The sequence below is a fragment of the Octopus sinensis genome, linkage group LG1 (assembly GCF_006345805.1).
Source record: "Octopus sinensis linkage group LG1, ASM634580v1, whole genome shotgun sequence".
Lineage (NCBI taxonomy): Eukaryota > Metazoa > Mollusca > Cephalopoda > Octopoda > Octopodidae > Octopus > Octopus sinensis.
The window spans coordinates 63,936,690-63,952,873 of NC_042997.1; positions in this window are offsets into that span (position 1 = coordinate 63,936,690).

Consider the following 16,184-nt stretch of genomic DNA (forward strand, 5'->3'; position numbering starts at 1 on the left):
GACAACTTAATTTATATTTGGTGTCATTATTTCTGCATCTTTATAGCAACATACATGTTTCACAATTGAACATGGCACTATGATTACACAACCTCCAGTAAATTTTGAAATATGCATTTATTTATATATTTCATTTTCATTTTGTTCATTATTTTCTGATGTTTCTTGCGACAAGTCAATAATTTCACGTCATATTTTATATATTATTTTTATTTTTTGCTTTTTCCATCATGGAATAATTTCACTCTAACAGAATCAATTATATGCACTGTCTCATTGTTACTGTTACATTGTTTTGTATTTCGTAAACATAGTATTACATTTTGACACCTATTGTTAGGAATTATCTAAGCCTTCTCGAAAATAATTGGCAATGAAGATTGGCGAAGAGAATCAATTATAAAGAAAATATACAAAAATAAACATCCACTGGCAGGTGTGACAGGTTTCTTTACTCTAATTTATAGGACACCAATTCATATATATATAAATTATAAAGAAGGGTATCTAAGTGATACCACCGTACTTGAAATAGCAGTCAAAACATGACTCTAAAAGCACATCATGTATTCAAATCAGCGCAAGGTGAGAAGACAAATAGATAAATAAACCAGTAAAAATTAGATAATTATAGACCCAGGGTTTCTGGTTCTGTTTAAAAATACTTTATCTTCGTCTATGAAATATACTAAAAATTGTACATAATTACACATATATACACACAAACATACGAATACATAAGTATACGCACGCGTATATAGATATATATGCACATATATACGCGACCAGTTCAGTTATCTCTCTAAACATCATGTGCTATATGGTAAAAGTACCACTGCAGTGAATATAATGATGAAGTGAATATATATACATTTCTATATAGATAATGATAAGACTGTTATTTAAATAACGGTCTTATATAGATAGATAGATAGATAGATAGATAGATAGAAAGATAGATAGATAGATAGATAGATAGATAGATAGATAGATAGATAGATAGATAGATAGATAGATAGATAGATAGATAAATACGCGCACACACACACTACATACATTCGTACATACGTACGTATATATTTATATAAACACACACACACACATATATGTATATGTTTATATGTATATATGAATAATAGGCGCATGAGTGGCTGTGTGGTAAGTAGCTTGCTTACCAACCATATGGTTTCGGGTTCAGTCCCACTACTATAGCCTCGGGCCGACCAAAGCCTTATGAGTGGATTTGATAGATGGGAACTGAAAGAAGCCCGTCGTATATATGTATATATATATATATATATATATATATGTGTGTATGTTTGAGTGACTGTGTTCACCCCCCCCCCAACATCGCTTGACAACCGATGCTGGTGTGTTTGCGGCCCCGTAACTTAGCGATTCGGCAAAAGAGGCCGATAGAGTAAGTACTAGGCTTACAAAGAATAAGTCCTGGGGTCGATTTACTCGGTGCTGCAGCATGGCCGCAGTCAAATGACTGAAACAAGTAAGTAAAAGAGTAATATATGCGTACATATATTTCTACATATATAGTTATGTATGTATGAGGCTCAAGAAAGATTCAGTGTTTATTTAGGTTTAGATATAAATTGCTTTAATTTATTCACTCTCATTTTGCCACATTCATGCATAATCTTTCACACATTCATTAATGCAATATACATGTGTAAACAGTGATGGGCATATATATAATATTAATTAACAGACGATGGATTTGGTATTTAATCTTTATTGGGCACAACATATGTCTTGACCTGTCAGTCAGGGTCTCATCAGGTACATCAATAATGATGTAACTCACTACAGAGTTTTAATGTCGGCTGACTTGTTGCTATATGTCCATCAAGTTATATGTCCATCATTCCCTAAGTTGATGGACGTAAAACAAGTCAGCCGACATAAAAAATCTGTAGTGATACACATCTTTATTGATATACTTGATGAGACCCAAACAGATGGGTCGAAGTATATGCTGTACCCAATAACGATTTTATAGTGAATACAACTCCCGTTAATTAATATCATTACCCTAACTTCCAATGCGGAGTTCCTGGAGTAAACCCAACAGAAGTGTACCACGACTGCGGATGACAAAAGTTGGTCTAAACTGTGCCAGTGCTCTACTTAACATTTAATCTACGTATGCTTATTTGTCCAAATTATATATATATATATATATATATATATATATATATATATATATATATATATATATATATATAATATATATATATATATATATGTATGTATGCATGTATATATATATATATATATATATATATATAGATAGATAGATATATAGATAAAGTAGACATATATAAGCATATATGTATTCATGTATGTATGGGCATAAACATAAAAATACATATAGACACACACACACACACACATCTACGTATAGGTACAAACACACACACATACACACGCACACACGCACACACGCACACACACACACACCCACATATATATATATATATATATAAATATTACATTTCAAAATATCTCAGAGAGATATAGGCAGTGCTGTTACGATAGAGTAGTTGTATACTGTCAACTTATTGTGACAGTCCCATGAAGGGAATCACACTACTGCTATTTAGCCCCAGGAAGCATCAACGCTTCCTGTCGGCCTTCAGACGTTTCCTGTATCCTTATGTTTACAAGGGTGGGGGGAGGACAAACACCCCCACCCAGCTAAGCCTGCAGCCAGAGACAAGTTTCTGAGTCTTGCTCATCATCAGTCTGAAGTAGCATGGCCTGCTAGCTGGAGATGCTTGTCTAGGCCTTGGAAACATATAAGAATTCTAGTGAAATAAATCCACTGATTACAAAGAGAGAAATATTACATTTCTAAATATCTCAGTGGTCTTTCGTGCAGCTGTCTCGGATTTTCAAGAGCTCAGTGACGACAATTCTGTTGATTCACCATGCCATTGAGATGAAAATGGGCTTCAACATTCATTAACAAAATCAGGCTGTCATTTGCCTCAACAATTGCTTCAATATGACGTGCGAAGTTAAGGCGCTGTGCATAGCCCCATGGTTTCAACTGTTGCATAATGACCAGTTTGTCCGGGTGGAAATGTTGGACTTTCATGCAGAATAAAACTTACCAATCGATTACTGATGCCAACTTCCGCGGAATGCTTCTGAGCAGAGCAATTCGGACTCCGTATCAAAACTTATCTGACGCGTTCCACATTTTCCGGGTTCCGTACCGTTCGTGGCGTCCGACAAGTCACATATTCATTAGTGTACCTCATGTACGAAGTACATTCACCCAACCTAAGATTGTGTTAAGGATGGGAACAGCCTGATTTCGGTGAATATTGAAGTGGTGCCGAAACTCACGCTGAACTGCTGTGACAGACTCTATAGTTTTCATGTAACTGTCGTAGATGAACACACGAATCTTTACCGTCCACAGTGCTATGATTTTACCAGAAAAGAAAAATAATGCTAAGACACCACGCACCGAATGGTACCTGTCCAACGTATGTCCCCACACTGTACTAACTACAAGAATTATCCGCAGGGTTCTTGAAGCATAACCAGTAAACAAGTGTCACCTTAGTCTGCTGGCTGTTGACAGCTGACACTTTCCATCTTACCCAGCATAACAAACTGAGAGTTTTCGTAAAATAATAATAATAATAACAACAACAACAACAACAGTAACAACAACAACAACAACAACAATAACAATAATAATGATAACAATAATACAACCCAGCAGGACAACTGAAGAATAACTCTCAAAGACTGGAATATTTACAATTACCTGTGGGTATTTTAAATTTCCCTCAAAATAAGTTAAGTATGAAAACACAAACGATCAGCTTTAAAATCTTTAATATCTACAATTTCTGTGAATACCTATACTTTCCTTTCTCCCTGAGTTTTCAAAACTGCAAACATCCTTTTTATATTAGGAACACTACAGTTTTCTCTGTTCGGACATACAAAAGCTCACCTTTAGTAAATTTTAAATCTTTAATATCTACGATTTTGTGTAAAAAATTTACCCTTCTTTTCTGTCCTTTCCTTTCTCCCTGAGTATTCGAAAATGTAAACATCCTTTTCATTGCAAAAGCATTACAGTCTTCTCTGATTGGACATACAAACGAACATCTCTAGAAAATTTTAAATCATTCATATTGAAAATTTTGTGTGAAAATTTCATCTTTCTTTTCTCTCTGGCTACCCGTTCCAGCAGATGGAACGAGGAAAATACTGTTCTTACTGATAAAAGGAATCGCATTGCAGAAAACAGAAGTGAACACTCCAATAAACCACAGGAAAGGAACAGTGAAATGACCAGTAAAGGAACTAAAAATTAGTTGAGAATGATGCCTGGATTATCATTCATGCAGGGAGTGCAAGGGATAGTATTAAGTATTAACTGCGAACGAAAACAGACTGTATATCAAAAGAAAGAATGGTAACAGAGGACTAATTAGTATAGACCATTGCTTAAGGAGTAAACGGGGAACGCTTGCCAAGTATTTGATAAATAGTGCCGAAGATCTGCTGCAATATACCGGGACCAATATTATTATTATTGATATTTTTAAATGCTGTAGGTAGAACAATAGTGATGATGATAATCACTGTGGTTATGGAGGCGACTCAATGCAAGCACGTTATTTATATATATATATATATATATTGTCTGTATGTACATACATGTGTATGTGTATATACAAATACAGAGAGGGAGAGGGAGATGGAATCTCAATAACAACTCTCCTGGATACACCACGAACGACTCATGAAATCATGATACAACACAGCAATGAAACAATTAACAGCGCGAATGGAGTATAACCGATCATGGTGAATGTTTCCCGCCCGGCACGTGCGAAACTGCCCGCATCAGGAGCATTTGGCCCCGGACGGTCGTTATGTAACAACAGATCACCTACACGCTGTGTGCAAAAACTGTCGTAAGTGGACGAAGGGCGAAGAGTAAGATACACTTATTGAATGTCAGGAAAGAGCAAAGCTGGAAAGAAGTCGTGAAGTAGGCCGACGTACCTTGAAATTTTGGATGGAAAAGGACATGTGTCCAATGTCAGAAAATAAACTAATGAACCAACTGAGAGTGATTAGCAGGACGGGTTACTTAACTGGAGTAGAAATATCTCGGATAAGTGAGAGTCTGTGAGACCCTGTGGATAGGCTATAAAGGATGGTCAGATTTGAAAACAGAGAGGTAGGAGTTGACAGAGAAAAGAGTAGACAGGAGGAACAGCGAAATAGTGATGGGGCTGTTAAGGATGAGGAACGGAAACTTTATAGAGTGAACCCTGATACTGTGATGAATGGAAATGCAGGGGAAATGAACCAACTAGATAACGAATTGCTTGAAATTCAAAGACGACTTGCTGAGTTGAGGAATGCTCTAGAAGAAAAAAAAATTCAAATGAATATGAGAAGGGTAGACAGGAGTATCACAAATAAAGTAACACAAAGGATAAATACTGTCATACCATACATCCAGTCTGAGGACATAACACAAACGGGGAATCTTCTCCGAGTTATTGCACTACTTGTTGAAGAGAAATTACAACTTAAGGCAACCAGAAATGGTGGAAACCATGGTGGGAACGGCGCTTTGAAAGGGACATAATGCGGACATTGCAAGACCTAGGAAAAAATAATCAATGGTTGAGAGAAAACTGGAAAATGGGGAAAAGTCCGATCGAGAAGAATTAAAGAAGAAATATAAAATACAGAAGAACTGGTTTGATGCAGTAATTGACCAGTTAAAGTTAGAAGATCACAGCAAAAAGATCAGAAAATTTGTGAATAGAAAAAGGCAGTTCGAGGAGAACAGATTGTTCAGAAATAACCCGAAGCAATTCTTATGAACATTAGAAGGAAACAATGGGGGAAAATGTTGTTCCTGATGCAAATCAAGCCAAGGAGATCTGAAGCGGATTATGGGTAATCAATGTGGTGCATAAAAGGGATGCAATGTGGATAGGAACTATGAAGACAGAATTATAAAGAGGAAAGAAACAAAGGAATATTGTCATTGATGTGAAAGAACAAGTAGGTAAAATACCTAACTGGAAAACACCCGGACCAGATGGTCCGGGTGTCATATCTTTTTGCTGAACAGATGCCACACGGTGCATGAATGACTAGCAGCCCAATGAATGTCCAGTACGGTTCAGTCCGCTCGTGGATGGTGACAGGCATGACAACACTTATAATGAAAGATAGAAGAAAGGGGAATATTGTGGAGAACTACCGTTCCATAGCATGCCTGAACATAATCTGGAAGATAGTCACTGTAATATGTGAGGCAAAGACGCATACTTTCCTGGTACAGGTCGAAATACTACCAAGAGAACAAAACCGATGTAGAAAGAGTTTTCAGGGTATGAAGGATCACCTGGTCTTCGATAAAACTGTTTTGAGGCATTGTAAAAAGACATCATACAAACATGTCTATGGCTTGGACTGACTTTAAGAAGGCATATGATGTGATGCCTTATTCTTGGATCGTTGAATGCCTGTAGATGTTTGGTGTTGCCGAAAACATCACAAATTTTCTGATGCATAGCATGAAAGAGTGGGAAACCATATTGTAGTCAAGTACTGTATTCCTTGGAGAAGTTAATTGTAAATTTTCCAAGGTGACTCGCTTTCTCCGTTACTATTCGTAATTGTAGTAATACCCGTAGCAATGGAACTTAGGTAGCATAAGATGGGTTACCAATGTGAGAAGAAAGGCGCATCATTGAAACATCGTCTGTTTATGGATGATCTGTAATTATTTGGGAAATCTGAAAAACAGATACATTCCTCAACCAAAACAGTCCAAAAGTGTGTCAAGAACATCGGTATGGGTTTTGGGATTACCAAATGCTCAGTACTTAATATGAAAACAAGGAAGAAAGCATCCTGCAGAGGATTGTGGTTAGCATCAGGAGAGACCCTGAGTGAACTCGATGGTAGTGGGCATAGATATTCAGTGGGGTTGGGAGCTGGATGACATTCTGTACAGGGAAATGAAAGTTAAGGTCAGTTAGGTATATCGTAAAAGTGTGATGGGCCTGAAATCCAAACTGAATGCCAAAAATTTGATTACCACAATGAATATCTGGTCAGCTGCGATGATCAGATATAGTGCGTTTATCCTCCAATGGACTAAGGAGGAAACATCAACACTGGATAGAAGGACGAGAAAGTTGATGACGCTGCAAACTTAAACAGAGTGTATATGAAAAGATAGAATGGTGGCAGAGGACTAATTACTATAGACCATTGTATAAGGAGTGAAAAGAGAACGCTTGCTGAGCATTTAATAAATAGTGGTGAAGACTTGCTGCAATATGCCGCGAAAGATAAGGCTGTAAATGCAGATGAAATGTTGGACAAGGAAGAGTTTAACCGAAGAGCTGAGGAGAAGAGAAAAGAAGACCTTCGTGAAATGAGATTGCATAGACAGTTTGAAAGGAAAACATATGTCGTTAAGGATAATGCAGCATCGTGGCCATGGCTTGAGTGAGCTGGTTTGTAGCGTACAACCCAAAGCCTGATCATTGCTGCAGAGGACCAGGCTCTCGCTAATATGTCAGTGAAGTATAACATTTATCAAACGTCTGACACCCAGAAATGCAGACTCTCTGGAAAGAATTAGGAAAATGTAACCCACTTGGTAAATGGAAGTGAGAGCCTTGCACAAAAATAATAAAAGCACCGCCACGATCGTGTGTGTGTGAATCATTATTGGCTCTTATGCTGTAAATACCAATATGAAGTAACAGAGAACTGGTAGGAGCGTGTACCAAGTAAGTTACGCAGTAGGATAGAAAAGTAACGATACAATGGGACAATCATTTTCAGACGGATCGTGCAATCGAATACCGTCAGCTGGATGTTGTCATATTAAATAAGAGAGATGAATACTGTTAGATCATTGATGTAGCAGTACCAAATAACATGAATGTTGTGAGTAAAGATGTTGAATTGAAAACATCACCAAGTGCTCCGAATTGATAGTGGAAATGGGAAGACTATATGGAATACGAGAGTGTAATGTAAAAGTGATACCATTGGTGATTGGAATGTTAGGCTGAATCCCATGAAACTTCAAGACCTCTTAAGTCAACTAGAAATCCCATGCAAGATTGATGTCCTGCAAAAAGCCTCTGATGTCCTTCTGACTTGACAGATGACTAAAGACTCCGGTTCGGTTTAACTTACACCGTGTTAGGAGGGAATATTAATAATAATGATAATGATAATAATAATGATAATAATAATAATAATAATAATAATAATAATAATAATAATAATAATAATAATAATAATAATAATAATAATAATTATAATTATAATAATACGAAGAAGATGAAGAAGAAGAAGAAGGAGAGGAGGAGGAGGAAGAGGAAGAGGAAGAAGAAGAAGAAGAAGAAGAAGAAGAAGAAGAAGAGGAAGAGGAAGAGGAAGAAGAAGAAGAAGAAGAGGAAAAAGATGATGAAGAAGAAGAAGAAATAGAGATGAAGTCGTCGGACGGTAAAAATAGATTTTGATCACAATATTAGAAAGATGGTAAAGGAAAAGATGTAAAGTGAACCACTTGTATATTCTTGTAACAAAAATAGAAAGACTGAAATGACATTACGTAGTCACCGTTTCCATTACATTTATATTAAGCAGCATAAATATACACACTTATACCAACGTTGTAAAGATATGAACCACAAATAAAATACAGTCTAAACTCTAAAGTCGTCTGCAAGTTCCGCGAAATATACTTGATAATTCATCTCTTTAAGTTTTTTGTTTATATCTTATCTCATTTCTATAATATCTCATCTCTTGGACATCTAACCTCCTTAGAGCATAATCACCTACTACACTATTGCTGTTCCAAGAATTTCTCCTAGTCTTCCATCTTTTTTTTTATCTACTTATACCAAGTTGATTAGTAACGTTAATGTTTCGAAAGAAAGTTAGATAAAATCAACTCACTTCAAATTTCTTCTTCGAGTGTTACTTAAAGTCTATAAAGTTTGTTGTTATTCAGTTCGTTCGAAGTCAATCGTTTTTTTTTCTTTATCTAGTATTACATTGTCCATAATAACTTTTAGTTACGTCTATATTGTGGATTGTGATTCGAGATAAACCTAGCTCTATTTATTACAGATTGAATAACTGCATAGTAACCTTGTGTATTAAAATGATAAATTATGACCACAACTAACGAAATACGTTTTGGCAAAATTATAGCATATGAAATAATCGATATTCTGCTCTATGGTAAGAGCTAAATGATGTCCTCCACTTACCTTAGCCAAAACTTAAACTAAACTTGTCCAAATGTCTCATTTTTTTTTATGCAACTCAGATACAATTGTTTTTTAAATATATAATTGGTAGTATTTGTTTTACAATTTTATCACTACGTTCTTCTGAAACATCTTTGAAATCTATGATTACAAAGAAAAAAATAATTAGAACCGGGTATTCATTACTTTCATGTGCATATTAGATTCCAAATATCACTAATTGGCTACTAAATAACTAAAAGATATTTAGGTTTTCTGGCCATATTTTAGAAACTAGTAGATTTATAAATCTAAGCCAATTCACTGCAATCCATTATGCACTACGCTATTTTCAAATATCAGCTATAATTTCTATAATTCAAGGAGCAACAAGTGCAAGCTAAGTTGGTCTTGATGGGAGCTGACTTCCATTAAACCAATGAAACAAATTAGCTTTAAATATTAGTATCATACATCATATCTCTACTCTACCTCGAGATTTGATTATACATTTCCTTCACAATAACTCGGTAACGTGTAATTGGATAATCAACCGATAAGATTATTTGTTTTACTTGTCACAAAGCCAGTTTCACTAGTAGAGGAATTCAGAAGACTGGATGAAAGAAACGTCACTGTTAAGTGTATATTAACAAGGGACAGATAAGTAACATTAGTTACCAGGAATGATTTGAAATCTGACCAGTGAGCTACCGACCTAAATTCTGCATTATATGCACACCAGCCTTATACGCCGTCCAGTGTCTGACTTATCAAATTTTCGTACCAATAGGTTTTCAACCACCTGTTGTGATTTACAGTAACTTTCAGAAAACAAATCATTAATAGAATCCATTGTATGTGTGCATATATGTGTGTGCACGTGTGTGTGTGGGGGGGGGCGAAGGCGTGTGTTATATATTATATATACACTTATTTATATGCATTTATGAATATATATATGTATATGTGTGTGTAGGTATGATGATGATAGATAGATAGATAGATAGATAGATAGATAGATAGATAGATAGATAGATAGATAGATAGATAGATAGACAGACAGACAGATAGATAGATAGATAGATAGATAGATAGATAGATAGATAGATAATATTATATATATATATTATATATATATATTATATATATATATATAGATAGATAGATAGATAGATAGATAGATAGATAGATAGATAGATAGATAGATAGATAGATAGATAGATAGATAGATAGATAGATATATAGATAGATAGACGTTTGTATGTATATATGCATATAACATCTCTCCAATACTGTCATCTACAATTGAAAATTAATTAAATAAAGCGTCTCGAAATTCACTAATGGGATTTATTAATTTGTTGAAATGGAACTTTTCTCCATAACAAGCTGTATACAGAGAAGACAGCTACTGATATTCTACAGACAAACTTGACTTAGCTGAATATTGATAAATTACGCTGTTGGAGTGAAGCATTTATTTTATTCATATCTTCGACTCCCATGCGTGATTACCAGAAATAAAGTGTTCTTGACTCTACTTTTAGAAGATAGCAGTAGAGACGTCTGAACATATGAAATATGTACATAATTAATTTGTTGTAAATTTAATATACTGAATAAATTAGACAATGCGGGACATAAATGAGGAGAGCACATGACTAATGTACTTATTGTAGTATACAGTCATCCCTGTTCAAATTTCACCGATAGCAATTATACGATTTCTTGTATGTATCTTAAATATGCGAAATTGGCAAGTAATGATGGATAAAATAAATACTAGAAAAAACTATGTACTGAAATTTGAGTGATCGAATATATCCTTGATCGCAGTTTAATATGAAAGATGAAATAGGGACAAATACACAGCTCAAGAGGCTAATACACAAACATGACGCACACACACACACACATACACATATTTATGTAGTATCAAGACAGTTTAAGCATATATTAACTAAATTTGACGGAAATTGATGGGTGAGCGTTTGGCCAATCAGATTCCCAAGGAGCCATGAAAGCGTTGATTGGTGAGTTCGTTTCAACCTGAGGTTAGCTCATCATTTTTCTATCATTTGTTTATATTTAAAAGTTGTCGCTTTAAATCGGAGAATAAATATCATTATGATATATATTATATAGAGTTATTATACGATGAGCCTTCCGTAGTAGCTTTCTCTCTGTAACTCGCAAACGTTTTCGGGTTTGTTATAAAATATTATTTATATAGCATATATTTATATATATATAAACAGATCTCCCTCTCTCTCGCTCTCTCTCTCTCTCTCTCTCTCTCTCTATATATATATATAATATATATATATATATATATATATATATATATATATAATATATATATATATATATATAGTATAAGGGTAGAAAATGATATTAAAACCAATGGCTTAGAATATTTAAAATCCGAAGATTAAAAATTGTGTTACATACAAAATTAAGAGTATGACCACCAAAGTGGACACCTAATATGCTAAACATAGCATATTTGGTGTCCACGTTAGTGGTCATTCCTCTTAATTTTGTCTATATATATATATATATATATATATATATATATAATATATATATATAATCAAAATAAGGGTGAAAAATTGGATATTAATTTAATAACATCAATTTTAACACCAGTGGTCTAGCATATAAAAAACTGAGGTAATACTATATATATATATATATACATACATATATATGTATGTGTGTGAGTGTGTGGTGTGTGTGTGTGTGTGTGTGTGTGTGTGTGTGTGTGTGTCAGTGTCTCTGTATAAATTTTCAGGATTCACAATAACCAGGTATTTAAATACTAAAAGCACCAAGGTAGAGTCGGGGATAGTGTACACGTGTACCGACAATGTATGTTGATATATACGTTGTAGCTAAAGTTAATACGGATTCGCCCTTCTAGTTATGCAAACATTCACAAAAACAAACAGAATACACAACGTATCATCGAAGTTACACAGAGACAATTCCATCGTACGTCAAAAGTTTTCCGAATTTTCGCGAAAATTCTTTAGGTTGGCTGCGCTGCCTCCAGTCCTCGCGTGCTCCAAGGTAATACACATATGGTTATTTAATCGAGGTTTGATCTTGATGCTCCAGTTTTGTTTCTTGTGTTACAGAGTAACAGAGTAAACATGGCCGTGTTGCTGGCAGTGTGTAGCGAAAGAACCACAGAGATCAGTGATTCCGGTTTCACTGGTCTGAATGTGGGTCAACGGCTGACATTCATCCCAGGCTTTTAGCGATCTACCGTCTACAAGTGTGTATGAGTAGTTTGAGGAATAAAAAAAAATGGCTGGACAAGTATGAAGCACGAAAATAGAGCGGGACATCGATCAAACTCCGCCACTGACATGAGGATTTAGCAGTCTCAGGAGTTAGTGCTGGCAAACCGATGAGTGACAATCGATGAGGTGGCACTTTCTCTGCAAAGCAGTCATGTTTCGGCATTCGAAATCATCCAAGTCAAACTTCTGTAAAGTCTGTGCAAGATGGGTGCCAAAAGAGCTTACGGATGCGCTTAACCGTAAACGTGTGGGAATCTGCCAATGTTAGACTCGACCGCTACGACGATTAAGACGAAGCTATTTTGGAGAGAGTAATTCATCACTTTGAGCCAGAATCCAACAGGCAGAGTGTGAAGTGCAAAATACTCGGAATCACTAGCGAAAATGAAATTCAAGGCTCAACCTTCCACAGAAAGTGATTCTAACAATGTATGTTTTGTGGGTGGGAGTGGAGCACAGAAAAGGCTCCATACTGGAACATTAGAAGCAAAAGGAGTATACTATCAATGAAGCAGTGAAATACTGTCCAACAAACAGAAATCAGCAGTTCGCATGAAACAAACACACACACACACACACTCACACACACACACACACACACACACACACACACCACACACACACACATATATATATTATATATATATATATTATATATATATATATATACATACACATATATATACATATGTATGTATATGTATAAGTACTCATGCATATATACATCTCTCTCTCTCTCTCTGTGGTGTTCCACCATAACCGCATCCGCATGGCTCAAAGGAGTAAAAGAGAAAAAAAATTAGTATATACATACATACATACATACATATACATACATACATATATATATATATATATATATATATATATATATATTATATATATATATATATATATAATATATATATATAAATGAAAAGGCAAACGGTTTGTGAGACTTGACAAAAACATTTCATTAAGCTATATGATAAAAAAAATTTACATATCTCTAACAACTGTTTCTAGAATATCCCAGCTATTGGAATATCGTGTCGAGTGAGGATTCCATAAGTCGAGTATGCCGCCATCGGAGAGAGATTGGTTAAACATATGTAACAGTTGAAGAATATTCGTCATCAATGGTATTATTGTAGTTCATTTTGTCTAGAAGGGTAGGAGAAATCTAATATATCTAATACAAAACATTTATCTCCCGATCTTCCTCCCACTATAGTATACGATATTTATTCTTCCATTCTCTCTGTTATGATTCTACTAATAGACATTACCAATTTTCTTCATTTGTTCATGGATATTCCTAACGAATACCTATTTTAATTGAATTTTTAATTTTACATTAAACTGAAGGCTTACTCAATACTTTTTTATATCCGACAAAATAGCAATTGGTGAAGTTGTGCAAGGTATTTCACATCACAATGCTTCACCTCACTTAGTTGAATATGGAATATTAGCGTCAACTGTGTCTAGGTTTAACTTACAAGTACTGATATCTTGTTCAGAGAATATTGTATTCGCAATATAGCGACAGTAACTAGGATAAGTTCCAATTCAAAGTTCTTGTAGATTACTTGAGACTTTAAATTTGGTGGAGGATATCCGACATTCGAGAATGTTTTAGGATGTTACTAACTGGACATTCCACAGTCATATGTACCTTTTTGGCACAAACAGTATGACACCATAGTGATTATATTTTAATTACAGGTAAAAACCATTCGATGGACTTCTTTAAAGTTTCCAGTTGCCCACTTTTACTCAGCTGATAGTTTATTCGAGCCGTGAGACTTGGCTCATAATCAACTTCAGTTAGGCCGCACGACTATGTCAAATTTCCTGGAATTTTTCATCAGCCTTTCCAGTTAAAAAATTCTTCGTGTTGCAGCTTGTACATGATTGCTATAGAAAGTTATTTCAATGTTATATTTAACTATCAATGACGGTTCTTTGTTACTTCTTTGCAAATCTCTATAATACTTTAGGTTTGTTGTATTCTACAAATAGAGCCCCCATTATAAATCATCTAGTCTCTTCTAGAATTCAATGTATGAAACTTATGATACCAATTATGTTTCATGAAATCTGTTATGTATTGCTTCTTTTAATGCACGCGTGTGTGTATTCATGCACCTGTGCATGTGTACGTGAGTGTTTGTGTATGTGTCTTTGTGCGTTTGCGTTCTGTTTTGTAAGTACTTACACTTTTGTCGTGCGTAAGCAGCAAGTGTTAAGAAACGTGTGATTCCAGAACATATCAATACTATATGTAACCGTAACGTCATGACACGCTAAACAACACCAGAACAGACTGATGAAAATACAAAGACACTTACAAAAGCATTTCTTCTTCAAATTCAAGAATTGAAACATGACACAATGGCTCTTTTGTTTTACAACTTTATTAGATATATACATAGGAATAGCAGCTGTTCATATAGCTCGTCCTTTAAAACAAACATACAAACAAATTGTTGCATATGTTCATGAATAATGTGTGCCAGATAGATAGGAAATTTCAGTGTCAATCTCAGTATTTATTTGATGTCTCATAAGATCCTTTCGATTCTCACCTACAAAATACTCTCATAGAGTATAGAAGAAAAAATGAAATTAGTTAAATAAAGACTTCTCAATATTATATGCTTCGAAGGCGGCAAGCTGGCGGACACGTTAGCACGCCAGGCGAAGTGCGTCGCGATATTTTGTCTGTCGCTAGGTTCTGATTTCAAATTCTGCCGTGGTTGATTTTGCCCTTCATCCTTTCGGGATCGATAAATTAATTACCAGTTACGTACTGGTGTCGATCTAATTGACTGGCACCTTCCCCCAAAATTTCGGGCTCTGTGCGTAGAGTAGAAAAGAATATTATTTTCTTGTGTTTAGCACACCGGGAAAAATGCTTAGTGGCATTTCGTCCCATTTTAGTTCAAATTGAGTTCAAATTCCGCTGCCGTCGACTTTGCCTTTAATCCTTTCGGGTCGATAAAATAAGTACAAGTTGAGCGCTGGTGTTGATGCAATCGATTCACTTTTTAACCGATCTTACTGGCCTTGTGATCAAATTTAAAATCGATATTATAAGGCGGTGAGCTGGCAGAATAGTTAGGGCGCCGAGCAAAATGCTTAGCAGCATTTCGTCCGACATGACATTCAGAGTTCAAATTCCGCCAAGGTCGACTTTGCCTTTCATCTTTTTGGTGTCGATAAAATAATTACTAGATGAACACTGGCTGCGATGTAATCGACTTATCCCTCACTAAAACACATTGCCAAAATTTGAAACCGGTATTATATACTTAGGAAAGTTAGTAGATACTATCTTGAACATACAAAAATAGATTCATATAACATGTGCAATACCTATCTAGAACGGTATTTCCGATGTACCTTAGGACTGTCGATACCTAACCAATGGTGGAAAATAAAATCCGCCCGGCCTTCTGAAAGATTTCCGGTTGTTTAACGGGTAAAAACTGGATATCCTGAATACACCAGTGTGAATAAAAATATTTGTGAAATCATAGCTTTTTTTTTAGTATTTGCAAAAGGCTAGAAAAGTTTCTCTCTT